The sequence below is a fragment of the Balaenoptera physalus genome (assembly GCF_965194825.1).
Source record: "Balaenoptera physalus genome assembly, chromosome: 16".
In the NCBI taxonomy this organism is placed as follows: domain Eukaryota; kingdom Metazoa; phylum Chordata; class Mammalia; order Artiodactyla; family Balaenopteridae; genus Balaenoptera; species Balaenoptera physalus.
In genome coordinates this window covers 46,766,708-46,785,008 of record NC_138898.1, presented here as the reverse complement: position 1 = coordinate 46,785,008, position 18,301 = coordinate 46,766,708, and the positions used below count along the sequence as shown (strand labels likewise).

Genomic DNA, 18,301 nt, shown 5'->3' with positions numbered 1-18,301 from the left:
GAGAAGTCAAGCAGAAGACAGTGATTTGGGGAATCCAACATACTTGGCTAATATCGGCATAAGCCTTTTCAAAGTGGTTTCTTTGCCAGGTAACCCCATGCGGTGAAGACACTTCTGCGTGTGAGCGTTCCTGGCTTGTGCCCTGTGTGCCTGTCCCCAGCAGCAGTGACCTGGGTGAGGCTCGATTGAACTTGGGCACCAGCTCTCCTTCCTCAATAAACGTCTACTCTATTGGACCTGAAGCCATGGGATTTTATTCCTACATCCTCTGAGAGGGATATTTTTCTAGGATTTTGTTTCTTTTTTTTTTTTTTTTTTAATTTTATTTATTTATTTATGGCTGTGTTGGGTCTTCGTTTCTGTGCGAGGGCTTTCTCTAGTTGCGGCGAGCGGGGGCCACTCTTCATCGCGGTGCGCGGGCCTCTCACCATCGCGGCCTCTCTTGTTGCGGAGCACAGGCTCCAGACGCGCAGGCTCAGTAGTTGTGGCTCACAGGCCTAGTTGCTCCGCGGCATGTGGGATCTTCCCAGACCAGGGCTCGAACCCTTGTCCCCTAGCACTGGCAGGCAGATTCTCAACCACTGCGCCACCAGGGAAGCCCAGGATTTTGTTTCTTAAAGGCAAACTCACTCTCTTGGACAAGTGGGCGCCCCAGTGATGGAGTCCAGCTTCCTAAAGAATAAACAAAAAACTCCATCGTGGACCCGTGTTACCAGCGTTCCTGAATTTGAGTTAGAATTTTAGCTTTAGAAGAAAAGGTACAGAAAAAAAAACAAAGAATAAAGAAAGTTGGGAAACTCCCATGTCCTTCCTGGTAGGGACCAACAGGACAGGAGGCTGGGAAGAGTATTGAGTGCAGGTGAGTTCTCCTGTGGGCGTCTCTATCTGGACCCACCTGTCAGCTGCTGCCCTGCAAGAGGAACCTTTCAAAGTATCTTAAGCACCCACATTAAATCCCCAGTCTGTCTTCTGTATCCACAAGATCCCTTTTGTCTGAGAACTATCTTCTAAAGATTATAAATAGAGCCTCGGAACTATCTTAGACTCTGGGTTAAGTTCAAATTCCATCCTTGTCCAGTTAATGGCGGACCTTTGGATGGCTCATTTGACCTTTCAAAGTCTCAACTTCCTCATCTGTGTAGCGGCGATAAGAACCACCTCGCAAATTTTTCAGGGTTGGAAGGGCTAGGGACTGAGAAACTGCCATGAACAGCTCTTGATAGTGTTAAAGATTTGGTCTAGAATGGCTTTGACTGTTATTGCTGCTCTGGATCATTCTTAACCTTCCTGTGGCTCCAGTTACCAAGTATAGGCTATGGCCCGAACGCCTGCAGTGTGAAAGGCAGACATCCAGCCCTGGGGTCCCAGGGCAAGGGCTCAGAATGACTCAAATGCTAGAGGCCCCACTGGATTCTTTCTTTCGAAAAAAGCACTGGACCCTTGAGAGACCTCTAGATCCACGTTGACCTCTCCCAACCGTATGAACCTAGGTGGGTTACTGCACCCCGCCCTCTGTATGCGGGAAAGGAATGAATTAGACAGGTCCAACCCCTCCAGCTCAATACTCCTGAGATCCTACACCTGAGAATTCTGGCCTTGACTGACCTATACTCCCAGTATTCTGGTTGACCAAGAAAAGAGTGATAGAAGTTTCACGAGCCATTATCTTCCTAATGAGCGCTAAGTGCGCGTCCCCAGAAGAACTCCATTTATCTCAGGCCCTGAGCAGCCCACTCTAAGACCCTCACTCCAACCTTGCCCTTTTGGTTTTCCTGCTTAGGGGGCTCTGAAGAGGTCAGAAGAAACAGATATCCTACCAGGATGCCACTTCCCCATCTCAAGAGGACATCTTTCAACTGAACTACAGTCAGCTTCATTTTCAACTTGTGGGTGAAATTCCAGAGTGATAAACAAAGGAAATGGATTAGGCAGGCAACCCTTTGATTCCAGTCACATCCCCTGAGGGCCTGCGGTGGTCAGTGCCGTGCTGGCCCCTGGAAGGAATGGCCAAAGTCCAACGCTGTCTAGGAAAACAAAGCAGGTTTTAAAAATAAACGTCATTTAGGATATGACTAACCGATGCCCACTCCCTATGTGTGTCTTTACGTCTATAATCTTTCCGCCTGTAACTTTCAGGCAGGTTTCCTCTGACCCACCTTCCACCTGGGCCCAGGAAGTCATATGCCATGGAGAACAGCGGTGATTCCGGCCAGCATGGTGAGTCAGGGACATATGGTGTCCCGAGCTCTCTGTTTACTCTTGTGCCCGGGAGATTAGTCAGCCAGAGGCGCAGAATCAGCCTGAACGCCATCTGCTGTACCCTGGTGCAGGCTGAAGGTGACAGGTCAGCCTTACATACCTTGATAGCTAGGGGAGGGCCTGGATCATTCAAAGTGGGAAGGCTGCGGCCTAACGAAGGCAAGGCTCAGGCTGTCCATCTGTCCTTTCCCACCGAGCAAGGGGAGAGCTGCGTCTGGAGAAGGAAGACAGGCCCCGAGCTGCTGTGGTTCTGGTTTGTCCAAGGCTCCCCAGTGGACCTCTTCTCAGCCCCAAGACACCAGGTAGCTGCCCTCACTTCTCTCCTGCTGGTCTGCAGCCTCGGGAGTCAGTCTAAGAGTTCAAGGTATTCTGCATGTAGAGATGGTGCTTTGTCAGTGGAAAGATTCTAGACTTTGGCCCCTGCATCTGCCTGCTTTTAAGCTCAGGTCTTGAGTTCTTGGGTAACTTGTTCAACCCCCCTAAGTCTCCCTTTCTTTGTCTGTTGAATGACATCCTCACAAGGCTGTTGCCTAGGATGAACTGATCTGAGATAATCTATGTAAAGCACCTGGATTTAGGAGGAGTGCAATAAAAGTGAGTGCCCTTCCCCCTCCCCTGGATTATCTGCTTTTTTCCCCTTTGCCGGAGATTCCTTGGTGAACAGAAAGCTGTTATGTCATTTGCCTGTAATCCTCATGATAAAATAAAATTCTCATCAGAATAATGTTGACATCCCATTGGCATGTCCGGGCCACAGAAATAATGATGTGGTGAAAATAAAGTTGAGGCTATTGGCTAAAGGAAAGAGGTTAGCAAGTCACAGTGTGCAGAGAGAGAGAGACAGAGAGAGAGAAAGAGAGAGAGAGAGAAAGAGACAGGCCCTGGGGGAGCCTGAATCCTTCTCCATGAAGAGTAAAATTGCACGTGACAGCACTGGACCTCTAGGAGATCTCAAGACACGTGCTTTGGACAAAACTCTCCCCAGTCTCCAGCGTTCCAGGTTCATTTCCTGGGGGTCCTCTATTCCTTCAAAACTGACTGCAGTTCCCAGCCCACCAGCCCCAGGAGGAGGTTGATTTTGGCTGTGGATTTCATAACTGATCCCATGTGGGAACTTTTCCATCATTTAGCTGAAGGTATGAAGTTGCGAGTCATGAAGTTCCAAATTATGAAGGCATCCCCATGGGATTTCTACTGGTGCAATGGGTTTTGTTATAAGGTTTGTATTTGTTTCTGAGAAGAGTCCTGGAATAACTGTCCCATTTGCAGCCACCAGCTCCCGGGTGCTATTTTCAGCACAGAATTTCCCCAGGACCTGTTACAGGAAAATTGTGACAACATCTGGCCAACTTCAGAGAAATCAATGAGGGCTGCGAGGGTGGACTTTGTTCACCCATGGTGTTACAATGAATATTTTCACCTGTCCAGAAATCAAATTCATTGATTTCTCCAAAGGGCAAGGACAAGCAGATGTCCCCAGTAAAAGGAGGTCTCCCCAGTGGCTTTCAGAACTCATGCATGCTTTATTCTTTATGTTGAACAGACACTCTTCTGGAGGCTGAAGAGAAAAAAAACAAAGCAAGACAAAACTAAGGTTGGTTACCATGGACTATGCAGAGGACAGAGGGCACTTCTCTGTAGAAAAAGCTGCGCCATCCCCAGACCACATGCCCTGAGCACAACCATCTCCACGAGCTCCCGTGCCTGGTGGACCTTGGGCTCTGACTTCCAGTCTCCACACCAGCAAAGGATCGCTGGGACCAGGACAACTCTGTTCATGCAAAATAAGACTGGCCCCAGGGTCCAGACAACACAAGGCAGGAGGGGAGCCCAACTGCACAAGCTTCTCCTTGTGGATGCAAAGTGGGCCCCGTGGCCTGGTGGAAAATAATGGCCTTTCCCAGCGAGATCACTTCTGAGATGAGCTGGTCTCTTCCGAGATAGGCATGGCTCTCGATAACTTCCCAGGCTCAGTTTCTTCATCTGTAAAAAGGAATAACAATGCCCGTGTCAGAGTGGGCTGTCAGTGCACATTAAACATGTTTTTAGAGCAAGTGTGGAGACAGTTGACTTGCTCTGATGGAGGAATAAAAAATAGGTAGTTGGGGAAGGACAGCCTGTGAGATCCAGTGAGGATTCCTCGTGCCCCAGATCCCAGGGGCACTTTGCATGGTGGATGTGGCCCCAGGTCCCACCACGGTGCCTTCTTGAGCATCGAAGGCTGCTTCCCCAGGTGGGACATGGACGCTGGAGCATGGGCCATTCTGGAGAAGCCACCGTTCCTGGTGACAATCCACATTCGAGCCGTGGGCAGGGACTCTTTTTGCTAGTTTCAGGCAGGAGACGTAGAGAGGGTGGTGTTGGTGGTTACTATTCCAGAGTGAACCCCCTGCATCCAGAACCATCCAGAATCTTCCCAGATTCTTCTCCAAGGGAGACAACCCAGCTCATGTGCACAGTTACTTTTGGGTTCTAATCGTTGTCTAAATTAGCCCTCCTTTCACAGACAAAGATAAATTGTGTCTTGAGAAGAGTGTTGGGATTCGATGGAGCTTTTGAAATCCCCTTGCAGCTGGTCTTTAATCCTCACGTTGGCATTTATGGTGTCTGGACTACAGTGACACATGCCCCTTCCTTCGTATCCTGAAAAGATCCAAAGTCACAGACAAGCAGAATCAGGGAGCTGAAAGGACTGTAGAAAACCTGTCATTAAGTAATAAGTTAATAAATTAAGGGGAGACATTTCTGTAGGAGCGTGGCTCAGCTGAGAGCTCAGCCCTGGTATTGCAATGGCACCTGTCTTACTGTGTGGGCCTAGGCAGTGCCCTTAACCTCTCGGATCATGCATTTCCTCATCCGTAAACGTACAGAGAACACCTGGTAACACCTGCCTTGGCTAAACCTTGAGGATGTTGAGGATACAGTAAGAAAATAGGCCTGAGGGTATTCTGAAAAACAGTAAAGGCTATAAAATCTTATAACAATAAATTGCCATGGTTATTACATTCAAGGAGCACCAGGTGGAAAACAACAGACATTTCTGTATCTACTGGTTAATTGCTACTCAGCATCTTCAAAGATTATGTTTGTGCTCAAAGGTCACCCTGAATCAGTCTATGGGTGTCTACTACAAAATTCTTCCAACTTTTCAGTATGTTTGAAAATTTTCCTAATAAAATGTTGGGATATGAAAAAAAAAAAAAAATCACCTTACCTGAGCACTGCAGTCTCACACATGTCTAGAGGCAATGAATTTGGAGTCTCCATTTTGGACAAAGAGAAAAAGAAAAATGGCAGCATTATCAAAATGCGAAAAAAAACAAGTCATAAATTCTGGCATGTTATAGTTCAGGGATATCCACCAGTCTTATTTATAATAGCACATCATTCTCCAAAGAAGAAAAATGTTTGAGTTTGTCACAGCACATCACTTTGAGGGAAAGCTCTATACCCATGAAAACAATACGTAAAAAGATGATACAGCACCTCTGTGTCTGTAATGATTCTCAGTTAAACAAGCAACAGAGAGGCAAATTTTTATATACTTATGACAGTGGTGTTAAATAAAAAAGAAAACAGAAACACTAGAGATAGAGGCATCCAAAAGATCATGGTGGTTGAGAGGCCTAGGATCACAGGAGGACTTGTTCTTTCTTTTGTGTAAATTTTTCCTTTGATGTCGCTACACTCCATTTATTATAAAAAAAGAAAAAAAATATTATGATTTTCATTTAGTGTAATTCTTTGATATTGAAAAAAATAAATGGCAGTTTGTGTATGCAGGCCCTCTGCTTGGCACAGCTGGCAAGAGCAACTTAGCTTTGAAAGAGACCCTTGTGGGCTGCCAGGTGCATTGTTCATCTGTGGCTGCCCCGTGACTTTGGACACAATAGTTGCCAGGTTCAGGCGTGCCCACTCGGAGCCCGACCCAGACCTGGTTCAAGCTCATTGTTGCTTCAAGTACTTCTGCGAGGAGCCCACATCGCCAAGCTTTGAAGTCGGGTTCCCACAGCCTGTTTCCTCAGAAGGTGAAGTTTATGTCGGAGAGCACTTGGAGGTGTCGTGGGGGGGAGATGTTCCAAAATGATCCCAAAGATCAAGACGGTCCCCACATGGGTCAGAGAGAGCTGAAGAACCCCTGCTAAAGGCTGGGATGTTACCGATTAGAAAAGTGGGCACTGGTGGGGCATTTATTTCAGAAATCCAGCCAGGGATCAGGCCATCCTTTGGGGAAGCAGCCCTCAGCTTCCACTCAGCTGCCTCTCACAAAAGAGCCCTAATCGGCCTTTGTTCTCAGGCAGCAAGAGTCAGGGTCACACCTCAGAAGATCACATCTAAAGCTCCTGGTTTTCCAACCAGGGCTGGGCAAGGCCGAGAGGCTCTAATTCAAGGGCAGCAGGGTGCTGGGCACTGGGTCAAGGCTGTAGGCTTGGGCTCCTGCCTCTGTCCTGCTCCTGGGTTGCCAGTGACCTCAGTCCCCAGAGTCTCCACTCCAGTCCCTTGCCACCCTGGGGAGAGGTCCTCATTGCCCCTTTTGCTTTGGAGAACCTGAGATTCTTTCCAGGACAGTAAGTTCAGTGAGCCAGCAGCAGTATTTTTTGAAGGCCTTCTATGTGTAAAGAGCTAAGGTTAAGATTGGTTCAAGATGGTGGAGTAGAAGGGCATGTGCTCACTCCCTCTTGAGAGAGCGCCAGAATCACAACTAACTGCTGAACAATTATCGACAGGAAGACATTGGAACTCAACAAAAAAGATACCCCACATCCAAAGACAAAGGAGAAGCCACAATGAGATGGCAGGAGGGGCGCATTCACAGTAAAATCAAATCCCATAACTGCTGGGTGGGTGACTCACAAACTGGAGAACAATTATACCACAGAAGTCCACCTACTGGAATGAAGGTTCTGAACCCCACATCAGCCTTCCCAACCTGGGGGTCTGGCAATGGAAGGAGGAATTCGCAGAGAATCAGGCTTTGAAGACCAGTGGGATTTGATTGCAGGACTTTGACAGGTCTGGGGGAAACAGAGACTCCACTCTTGGAGGGCACCCACAAAGTAGTGTGCACATCAGGACCCAGGGGAAAGGAGCAGTGACCCCATAGGAGACTGAACCAGATCTACCAGCTAGAGTTGGAGGGTCTCCTGTGGAGGCAGGGAGTGGCTGTGGCTCACCACAGGGATGGGGAGACTTGCAGCAGAAGTTCTGGGAAGTAGTCCTTGGTGTGAGCCTTCCCAGAATCTGCCATTAGCCCCACCAAAGAGCCTGTAGCCTCCAGTGCTGGGTCGCCTCAGTCCAAACAACCAACAGGGAGGGAACTCAGCCCCACCCATCAGCAGACAAGCATATTAAAGTTTGACTGAGCTCTGCCCACCAGAGCAACACCCAGCTCTACCCACCAGAAGTCCCTCCCATCAGGAAGCTTGCACAACAAGCCTCTTAGATAGCCTCATGCACCAAAGGGCAGACAGCAGAAGCAAGAAGAACTCCAATCCTGCAGCCTGTGGAAAGAAAACCACATTCACAGAAAGACAGACAAAATGAAAAGGCAGAGGACTATGTACCAGATGAAGGAACAAGATAAAACCCCAGAAAAACAACTAAATGAAGTGGAGCTAGCAACCTTCTAGAAAAAAAAATTCAAAATTATGATAGTGAAGATGATCCAGGACCTCGGAAAAAGAATGGAGCCAAAGATTGAGAAGATGCAAGAAATGTTTAACAAAGACCTAGAAGAATTAAAGAACAAACACCTAGAAGGATTAAAGAACAAACAAACAGGGATTAACAATACAATAACTGAAATGAAAATTACACTAGAAGGAATCAGTAGCAGAATAACTGAGGCAGAAGAAAGGATAAGTGACCTGGAAGACAGAATGGTGGAATTCAGTGCCATGGAACAGAATAAAGAAAAAAGAATGAAAAGAAATGAAGACAGCCTAAGAGACCTATGGGACAACATTAAACACACCAACATTCACATTATAGTGGTCCCAGAAGGAGAAGAGAGATAGAAAGGAACCAAGAAAATATTTGAAGAGATTATTGTCAAAAAATTCCCTAACATGGGAAAGGAAATAGCCACCCAAGTCCAGGAAGTGCAGAGAGTCCCAGGCAGGATAAACCCAAGAAGAAACACGCTGAGACACATAGTAATCAAATAACAAAAATTAAAGAAAAGAAAAATTATTGAAAGCAACGAGGGAAAAAAGACAAATAATATACAAAGGAACTCCCATAAGGTTAACAGCCGGTTTCTCAGCAGAAACTCTACAAGCCAGAACAGAGTGGCATGATATATTTAAGGTGATGAAAAGGAAGAACCTACAACCAAGATTACTGTATCTGGCAAGGATCTCATTCAGATTCGATGGAGAAATCAAAGCTTTACAGACCAGCAAAAACTAAGAGAGTTCAGCACCACCAAACCAGCTTTACAAAAAATGCTAAAGGAACTATTCTAAGTGGGAAACACAAGAGAAGAAAAGGACCTACAAAAACAAACCCAAAACAATTAAGAAAATGGCAATAGGAACATACATATTGATAATTACCTTAAATGTGAATGCATTCAATGCTCCAACCAAAAGACACAGGCTTGCTGAATGGATACAAAAACAAGATCCATATATATGCTGTCTACAAGAGACCCACTTCAGACCTAGGGACACATACAGACTGAAAGTGAGGGGATGGAAAAGGATATTCCATGCCAATAGAAATCAAAAGAAAGCTGGAGTAGCAATACTCATATCAGATAAAATAGACTTTAAAATAAAGAATGTTAAAAGAGACAAAGAAGGATACTACATAATGATCAAGGGATCAATCCAAGAAGATATAACAATTATAAATATATATGCACCCAACATAAGAACATTTCAATATATAAGGCAACTGCTAACAGCTATAAAAGAGGAAATCGAGAGTAACACAATAATAGTGGGGGACTTTATCACACCTCGCTTATACCAATGGACAGATCATCCAGACAGAAAATTAATAAGGAAACAAAAGCTTTAAATGACACAATAGACCAGATAGATTTAATTGATATTTATAGGACATTCCATCCAAAAACAGAAGATTACACTTTCTTCTCAAGTGCACACGGAACATTCTCCAGGATAGATCACATCTTGGGTCACAGATCAAGCCTCGGTAAATTTAAGAAAAATTGAAATCATATCAAGCGTCTTTTCCGACCACAATTCTATGAGACTAGAAATCAATTACAGAGAAAAAAATATGAAAAACACAAACACATGGAGGCTAAACAATACATTACTAAATAACCAAGAGATCACTGATGAAATCAAAGAGGAAATCAAAAAATACCTTAGAGACAAATGACAATGAAAACACGATGTTCCAAAACCTATAAGATGCAGCAAAAGCAGTTCTAAGAGGGAAGTTTACAGCAATACAATCCTACCTCAAGAAACAAGAAAAATCTCAAATAAACAATCTAACCTTACACCTAAAGGAACTAGAGAAAGAAGAACAAACAAAACCCAAAGTTAGCAGAAGGAAAGAAACCATAAAGATCAGAGCAGAAACAAATGAAATAGAAACAAAGAAAACAATAGCAAAGATCAATAAAACTAAAGGCTGGTTCTTTGAGAAGATAAACAAAATTAATAAACCTTTAGTCATATTCATCAAGAAAAAGAGGGAGAGGACTCAAATCAATAAAATTAGACATGAAAAAGGAGAAGTTACAACAGACACCACAGAAATACAAAGCATCATAAGAGACTACTACAAGCAACTCTATGCCAATAAAATGGACAACCTGGAAGAAACGGACAAATTCTTAGAAATGTATAACCTTCCAAGACTGAACCAGGAAGAAATAGAAAATATGAACAGACCAATCACAAGTAATGAAATTGAAACTGTGATTAAAAATCTTCCAACAAACAAAAGTCCAGGACCAGGCTTTACAGGTGAATTCTATCAAACATTTAGAGAAGAGCTAACATCCACTCTTCTAAAACTCTTTGAAAAAATTACAGAGGAAAGAACACTCCCAAACTCATTCTATGAGGCCACCATCACCCTGATACCAGACAAATATACTACAAAAAAAGAAAATTACAGACCAATATTACTGATGAATATAGATGCAAAAATCCTCAACAAAATACTAGCAAACAGAATCCAACAACACATTAAAAGGATCATACACCATGATTAAGTGGGATTTACCCCAGGGATGCAAGGATTCTTCAATATACACAAATCAATCAATGTGATACACCATATTGACAAATTGAAGAATAAAAACCATATGATCATCTCAATAGATGCAGAAAAAGCTTTTGACGACATTCAACACCCATTTATGATAAAAACTCTTCAGAAAGTGGACATAGAGGGAAACTACCTCAACATAATAAAGGCCATATATGACAAACCCACAGCAAATATCATTCTAATGGTGAAAAATGGAAAGCATTTCCTCTAAGATCAGGAACAAGACAAGGATGCCCACTCTTGCCACTATTATTCAATATAGTTTTGGAAGTCCTAGCCACGGCAATCAGAGAAGAGAAAGAAATAAAAGGAATCCAAATTGGAAAAGAAGTAAAACCGTCACTGTTTGCAGATGACATGATACTATACATAGACAATCCTAAAGGTGCCACCAGAAAACTACTATAGCTAATCAATGAATTTGATAAATTTGCAGGATACAAAATTAATGCACAGAAATCACTTGCATTCCTATACACTAACAATGAAAGATCAGAAAGGGAAATTAAGGAAACAATCCCATTCATCACTGCAACAAAAAGAATAAAATACCTAGGAATAAACCTACCTAAGGAGGTAAAAGACCTGTACTCAGAAAACTATAAGACCTTGATGAAAGAAATCAAAGATGACACAAACAGATGGAGAGATATACCATGTTCTTGGATTGCAAGAATCAATATTATGAAAATGACTATTCTACCCAAAGCAATCTACAGACTCAACACAATCTCTATCAAATTACCAATGGCATTTTTTTACAGAACTAGAAAAAAAAATCTTAAAATATGTATGGAGACACAAAAGACTCCAAATAGCCAAAGCAATCTTGAGGGAAAAAAACAGAGCTGGAAGAATCAGACTCCCTGACTTCAGACTATATTACAAAGCTACAAAAATCAAGACGATATGCTACTGGCACAAAAACAGAAATATAGATCAACAGAACAGGATATAAAACTCAGAGATAAACCCACGCAGTTATGGTCAACTAATCTATGACAAAGGAGGCAAGGATATACAATGGAGAAAAGACAGTCTCCTCAATAAGTGGTGCTGGGAAAACTGGACAGCTACATGTAAAAGAATGGAATTAGAACACTCCTTACACCATACACAAAAAGAAACTCAAAATGGATTAAAGACCTAAATGTAAGACCAGACACTATAAAACTCTTAGAGGAAAACATAGGAAGAACACTCTTTGACATAAATCACAGCAAGATCTTTTTTGATCCACCTCCTAGAGTAAAGGAAATAAAAACAAAAATAAACAAATGGGACCTAATGAAACTTAAAAGCTTTTGCACAAGGAAGGAAACTATAAACAAGATGAAAAGACAACCCTCAGAATGGGAGAAAATATTTGCAAACGAATCGACGGACAAAGGATTAATCTCCAAAATATATAAACAGCTCATGCAGCTCAATATTAAAAAAACAAACAACCCAATCCAAAAATGGGCAGAAGACCTAAAGAGACATTTCTCCAAAGAAGACATAGAGATGGCCAAGAAGCACATGAAAAGCTACTCGACATCACTAATTATTAGAGAAATGCAAATCAAAACTACAATGAGGTATCACCTCACACCAGTTAGAATGGGCATCATCAGAAAATCTACAAACAGCAAATGCTGGAGAGGGTGTGGAGAAAAGGGAACCCTCTTGCACTGCTGGTGGGAATGTAAATTGATACAGCCACTATGGAGAACAGTATGGAGGTTCCTTAAAAAACTAAAAATAGAATTACCATATGACCCAGCAATCCCACTACTGGGCATAGACCCAGAGAAAACCATAATTCAAAAAGACACATGCACCCCAATGTTCATTGCAGTACTTTTTACAATAGCCAGGTCATGGAAGCAACCTAGGTGTCCATCAGCAGACGAATGGATAAAGAAGATGTGGTATATATATACAACGGAATATTATTCAGCCATAAAAAGGAATGAAATTGGGTCATTTGTAGAGACGTGGATGGACCTAGAGACTGCCATACAGAGTGACGTAAGTCATAAAGAGAAAAACAAATATCGTATATTAACACATATATGTGGAATCTAGAAAAATGGTACAGATGAACCCGTTTGCAAGGCAGAAATAGAGACACAGATGCAGAGAACAAATGTATGGACACCAAGGGGGGAAAGCAGGGTGGGGGGTGGTTGGTGGTGGTGGGATGAATTGGGAGATTGGGATTGACATGTATACAGTAATATGTATAAAATAGATAACTAATAAGAACTTGCTGGATAAAACAATAAATAAATAAAATTAAATTAAAAAAAAAAGAAAGAATTGCACCCCTAGAAGTCAGAAAAGGCATTCTGCCCTCAGCCTCAGGAGGGACCCAGCCCCATGAACACCTTGACATTATCCCAGAAACACTGATTTCAGACTCTAAAATCCAGAACTATAGGAGAATAAATTTGTGTTGTTTTAAACCACTAAATTTGTGGTACTTTGTCACAGCAGCAATAAGAAAGTAATACAGAACGTTATTTGTGGACACCAAAAGTTCAATTTCAGGTAAGTTTCACATGTCACCATCAGCATCATTATTATTCTTTTGATTTTTTAAACCATTTAAAAATGTTAAAATCATTCTTAGCTTGCTGGCTGTACAAAAACAAGTGGTGGGCCAGATTCAGCCAAATATTAGGACACTTAATCCATCCATGGATTAAAGTAATAATACATAATTCGATTATTAGAATTTTTATAATGGAGTTTTTATAATGTTTCAAAATTAGAATACTATTAATGTAATTCATTATGAATTAATGTAACAAAAACAAATCAAAATAAAACATTTAAATAGATGCCTAAAAACATTTAATAAAATTTTAATGCTCTTCTTTTTAATAAGTTAGTAATTGGAAATTTCATATTTTAATAGTGGTTGTTTACCATAAACCATAACAAACATTTTGCTTAACAGTGAAAAATCAGAAGCGTCTTTGATCACCCAATCTAAAGTAGCCACCACCACCCAGCCCACTTTCTGTCTGTAATAACTGGTTTTATTTATCAGTCCTTAATTGTCCTGCTCATTTATTTATTTTTACTTGTTTATTTCATTCTTCTTTCAGAAGAGATAGTGACTGTTCACTGTTGTATGCCCAGAACCTAATACAATGTCTGGCACATATTAGGTGCTTAATAAATACTCGTTGAATTAAAAAAAAAAAAAAAAAGAAGAACTAAGGTGGTAAATATAAATATGCTCTGACCCCCACGGAATTCACAGAGGCATAGGCCGTGCAGTAATAATAGCTAATACCTGCCAGGCCTCACTACTTGCCAAGACCTATTCCATGGGCTTTCCCTGGAGAAGCTCCTTTAAGCCCACCACAGCTCTATGACATGGATACTATTTTTATATGCATTTTATAGAGAAGGAAACTGAGGCACAGAGAAGCAAGCAAAGGCACTCTGGCTCCAGAGCCTGGGGTCCTGACCTCTCCCACGCCCTCCCACCCCATGCAGTGACAATTGTCAGGAGGCCTCAGCTTGTGGGGGGCGGGCAGGGAGGCAAGGGCACCTTTCCAGATGTTCTGTAAGTTTGCTACTCCAAATCCCGACATTCGGGAACAAGATAGGTGCTGAGGATTTGGAAATGAGGGGATAGGATAAGGAGCAGTGTGAAAATGGGAAGAGAAGGTGACATGGTAGAGCCATAGGAGAAATTTAGAAAAGAAAGGAAGGAGTGAGGGAGGGAGGGTAGGGTAACCACAGCAAATATTGCAGAGACTGGCCACCAGCCTGATGACAGACATGATCTGTGATGATTTGACTACTCCCTGACTCTCGGTTTTCTCATCTGTAAAATGGAAAATGTTATGCTGTCATTACAAAGTTTTTTGTGAGACGTAGCCAAAAAAAAAATACAAGTATGAAAATTGCCTGTAAGCCAGCATTCCCAAAAGTGTATCTTGTGGAATGTTCCTTGGGATGTGAGCTGGATGAGAGTCTTTAGGATTAGGATACACGGTACAAAACATTAGGCAGCGGTCCTCGCTGTGACTCTTCCGGACTTTACTGGACTCACATGCATAGTGAGTCACCAAGAGAGGGACTTGGTGTTGCCCAAATATTGTGACCATGGGACACTTTCCACAGAGCACTTTGCGGGGTCAGTGTCTGCAAAACCCACTTTGGGGAAGCCAGTGCATTGAGTACAATGGTGCCCACGTAACCAAGCTAGGGGGACCAGGTGTGACAATGTGTGTAGAGTCCCTGGCAGAGCTGGGGGCCAGTGAGCATTGATTCTTTCCCCACATCAGATGATGAAAGCAAGGGAATCATTGTAAAAACTGAAGCTAAAATGCATAAAGGAAATCTCAGGAGATAGTCCAGGACACTACATCCTGCAGGCTCTACTGAGAAACAGCTAGGATGTGGGTTCAAGGGCCAGGTTTACAACTTCCTGGCTGTGTGATCTGGCAGGAGTTGCGTAACCACTCTGAGAAAAAAATGCAAGGCAAGATTTCAGATAACCCAGTGTGTGCTACTAGTTTCCTCCCGCAGCTCAGTTTACCCCAAACTCAGTGGCTTAATCAACACATTTATTATCTCCCAGTTTCTGCTGGTAGGAAACCAGGAAGGTTTAGCTGGAGTCTGGGCTTCAGTTGAGATGTCGTCCAGGATGGGGTCTCATCCAGAAGCTCAACTGGAAAAGGATGTCTTCCAAGCTCAGAGTGGTTGTCTGTAGTACTGGGTTTCCTGAGGGCTCAGTTTCTCTCTGGCTGTTGACTGGGTCACCCTTGTTTCTTCACCCTGGGGCCTCCCCAACACAGCTGGCAGCTGGCTCCATCAAAGCGGCAGGACTGCCAGCGAGATGGGGGTCACAATCTTCCGTAACTTAATCATGGAAGAGATGCCCCCTCACTGGGCTCATATTCTATTAGGCAGAAGCAAGTTACTCAAGGGGAGGGGATGACACGAGGCCGTGGATCCAGGAAGTGGAGGCACTGGGTCTTAGAGACTTCGTGCCGCATAGAGAGATGCATTGTTGTATTGTCCCTATTTATTTATATTTATATCATTCCTGTTGGTTAAGCATTGGTTATGCTTACTCTGTTTAAAAATTCCTGTTGAAATTGATTAGTCAGTAATATCAGCTGATTATCATCTTAGAGAGAAACAAAGTATCTAGAAAGCATGCCAGTGGGAAAAGGGAAAAAAAAATGAGAAACACAAAAACAGAAGATTTATCAGTGGCTGACTGCCGTGCTTAACACCTTGAAATGATCCTAGCCTAGGAAGGATCCAGAAAGCCACTGTCCATATTTTTCACCCTCAGGGACCAAAGGTCTTGGAATTACACCACTAGCCATCTATTTTTGGAAAGCAAAAATAATGATAATTCATTGTTTTTACGATTTTACACATAGGAGCTCATTTAATCTTCAGAACAACCTTGTGAATTAGGTTCTATTATCCCCATTTACAGATGAGAAAAATGAAGCACAAAAAAAAAAAAAATCACAGGATGGGGCTGAGCATCTTGTCACTAGTGAGTGGTAAGCGGATTCCGACCCTCTGTGTGACCGCACACCTCCATCTCAACCACTACACTGTGTAACCTTTTAAGAGTAGGGGTGTGTGTGTGGTCTCTGGTCACTCAGTTAATAAGGAGAAACCAGAAACCAGGCTCCAGAAAGACTCTAGAGATTTGAGGCGGGGAGAATGGAGGGGCGGGCGGAGGGCACCAGACAGATTTACTCGCGTGGCACTTTGCCAAGGTCCCTGCCCCCCATTCTGCCTATCTGTGGATGCCCGTTGACCAAGACTATCTGGGTTCCTGCTGAGAGTTGTAAGGCATCAGGGTCCTAGTTAACCCCCTGGGAACTCAGGTGAATTTCTTCCCCTTTCTGAACCCCGAGGTAAAAATAAGATACTTACACTAAAAAAAGAGAAGTCTAAAAATTGCCTTTCCTATGATCAAGAGCCCACAAACAAGCGGACCTGGATGACCTTCAGAGGTAGATTTGGGCCCCAGTCTGTAGAGACCACAATGGCCCTCTTCACAGATGGATGGTCTGTGTAAGTGCAGCACAAAGCTTGGAAACCTGACAACACGAGTGCATGTTCTGAGCTTGGGCAAGCCAGGGCCGCAGCATGCCAGCTTTGGGGGCCATTCTGGGAGAATGTTACCTCAGGGCATCTGATATACTCGAGTGGTCCCCTTGCTTTTTCCTCCCTTACAGAGCAAAGCAGTAGTTTACCTCCCAAGAGAAAAGAAAAAACTCCAGCTTTCTCACAATTGGGTCCCGGTGGTGACAGGGCCAACCGTGGATATTGTAAGGCTGTCATAGTGCTGGCAGGTGAGTTTAAAAAGAGACAGAACTCGGCATCTCACGTGACCAAGGAAAGAGCTTGGAAGGGGGGCTAAGAAGTCAGGATCCCCTGTCCCCCTTCCCCACCTCGTAAAAAAACTGAGACACCAGCTGAGGAAAAGTCCAGGACTTCTGCCATTGTTCTCCTCACCTTTGGGGCTAATTAGCCACCACTGGGCCAAATTAGCTCCACCAGGAACAAAGACGGTGGGGCAGGGAGTGAAGAACAAAGCCCTTCCCAGGGACTGGAGGTCACGCTCCAGGCCTGATGCTGGAAAAGCGAACCAGAGGGGCGTGCAGCCTGCAGAACTGGGGTCCAGCTCCCAGGTGCCTGCTGTACCCTCACGTGATGGGTTCCCCGCGGCATTCTCTAAGAAGAACACGGCAAATGCATGCCCACGTGCACCGCTCGCATCCTGTCCTCACACCGCGCTGCACTCAAGCCTGTTCCCCTCAAGGTCTCCACGCGCCCAGGGGCACGGCGGGGTGAGCCCTGCATCCGGAATCAAGGAACATGATGCAACAGACAAAATCTTTCTTCCCCTCCAAGTGAGTTCCCCAGCTCTAAAAAGCCTGCCTTGATTCTAAATCAATGTCTTCTCTCTGGTCGTGGTATCTTCGAGAAGAAAAGAATGACGGAGAAGTTTTTGGACCTGAGAAGCTCGCTCCTCTTTCCCTAACCCTGGGAGTCTGGGCTTCCCTCCAAGTTCCCTGTTTCCTAGTTGTGTGGCCTAGACTAGGTGCTTGCCCTCTCTGGGCTTCAGTATCACAAACGCGGCTGCTTTGCTTTGAGCGCTGAGGCCTGTAAAGTATACGAAGTGCCTTGTGGTTGCCCCTTCATTACCGAAGCATCTCTGCAAGGATTATGAAAGGCACTCGTGTCTTACCTCGCCCGGTCAGAGAAGGAAGGGCTCAGAACTACCAAGGCTGCCCTTTTCACTTCCTTCCCAGCGTCCCCAGGAGACCAACTTTCCGGCGCACTCAGGATTCATGGGGGAACTGCCCACATGGCCCAGCCTCCTGGAGTGCAAGCTCCTGGCCAGCTCGCCCCACAGAGCAGGGCCTGAGGCCTTGACTGGCTCGTGTCCACCACCCCGTGTCCTGGACCTCAGTTCTCTCTTGGCACCTGCTGTTAGAGGTTAATGTTTCTAGAAGCCCTTTGTGTGCCGGATCTCTGTTTCTTGGGTCCAGGCCTGGTTCTGGTCCCTGATGAACTGACTCCTGGCCTGGGTCCCCACCCTGCTCCTTCTTGGCGTGCTGGTATCTGCCTGGCTTGTTTTCAGCCCCTGATGCTGAGAGCTCACTCCCATTGGAGATTTCCGAGCTGTGGCTCAGAGATTTCAGACTCAGACCAGGGAAGGGCCATAGAGCACAGATAACGTGTCTAATTCCTTAGTACAAAGATCCCCTCGAAGGCCAGCCAGCCAGCACAC

The 18,301-nt window shown here is 44.2% G+C and overlaps 1 long non-coding RNA gene across 6 annotated transcripts in view; it reads right to left on the bottom strand.

Annotated features, from left to right (window-relative positions):
* Positions 1–557: 557 nt before the first annotated feature.
* Positions 558–18,301, bottom strand: part of LOC309645914 — a 55,920-nt gene continuing 38,176 nt past the window's right edge. For 4 of the 6 annotated variants that reach the window (XR_014255109.1, XR_014255110.1, XR_014255113.1 and 1 more), the window contains 2 exons: positions 5,474–5,520; positions 558–4,902 (listed from right to left, as the gene is read on the bottom strand). This is a non-coding gene — a long non-coding RNA (uncharacterized lncRNA). The remainder of the gene's footprint in view (positions 4,903–5,473; positions 5,521–18,301) is intronic. The other 2 variants (XR_014255111.1, XR_014255112.1) reach the window with 2 other exon arrangements.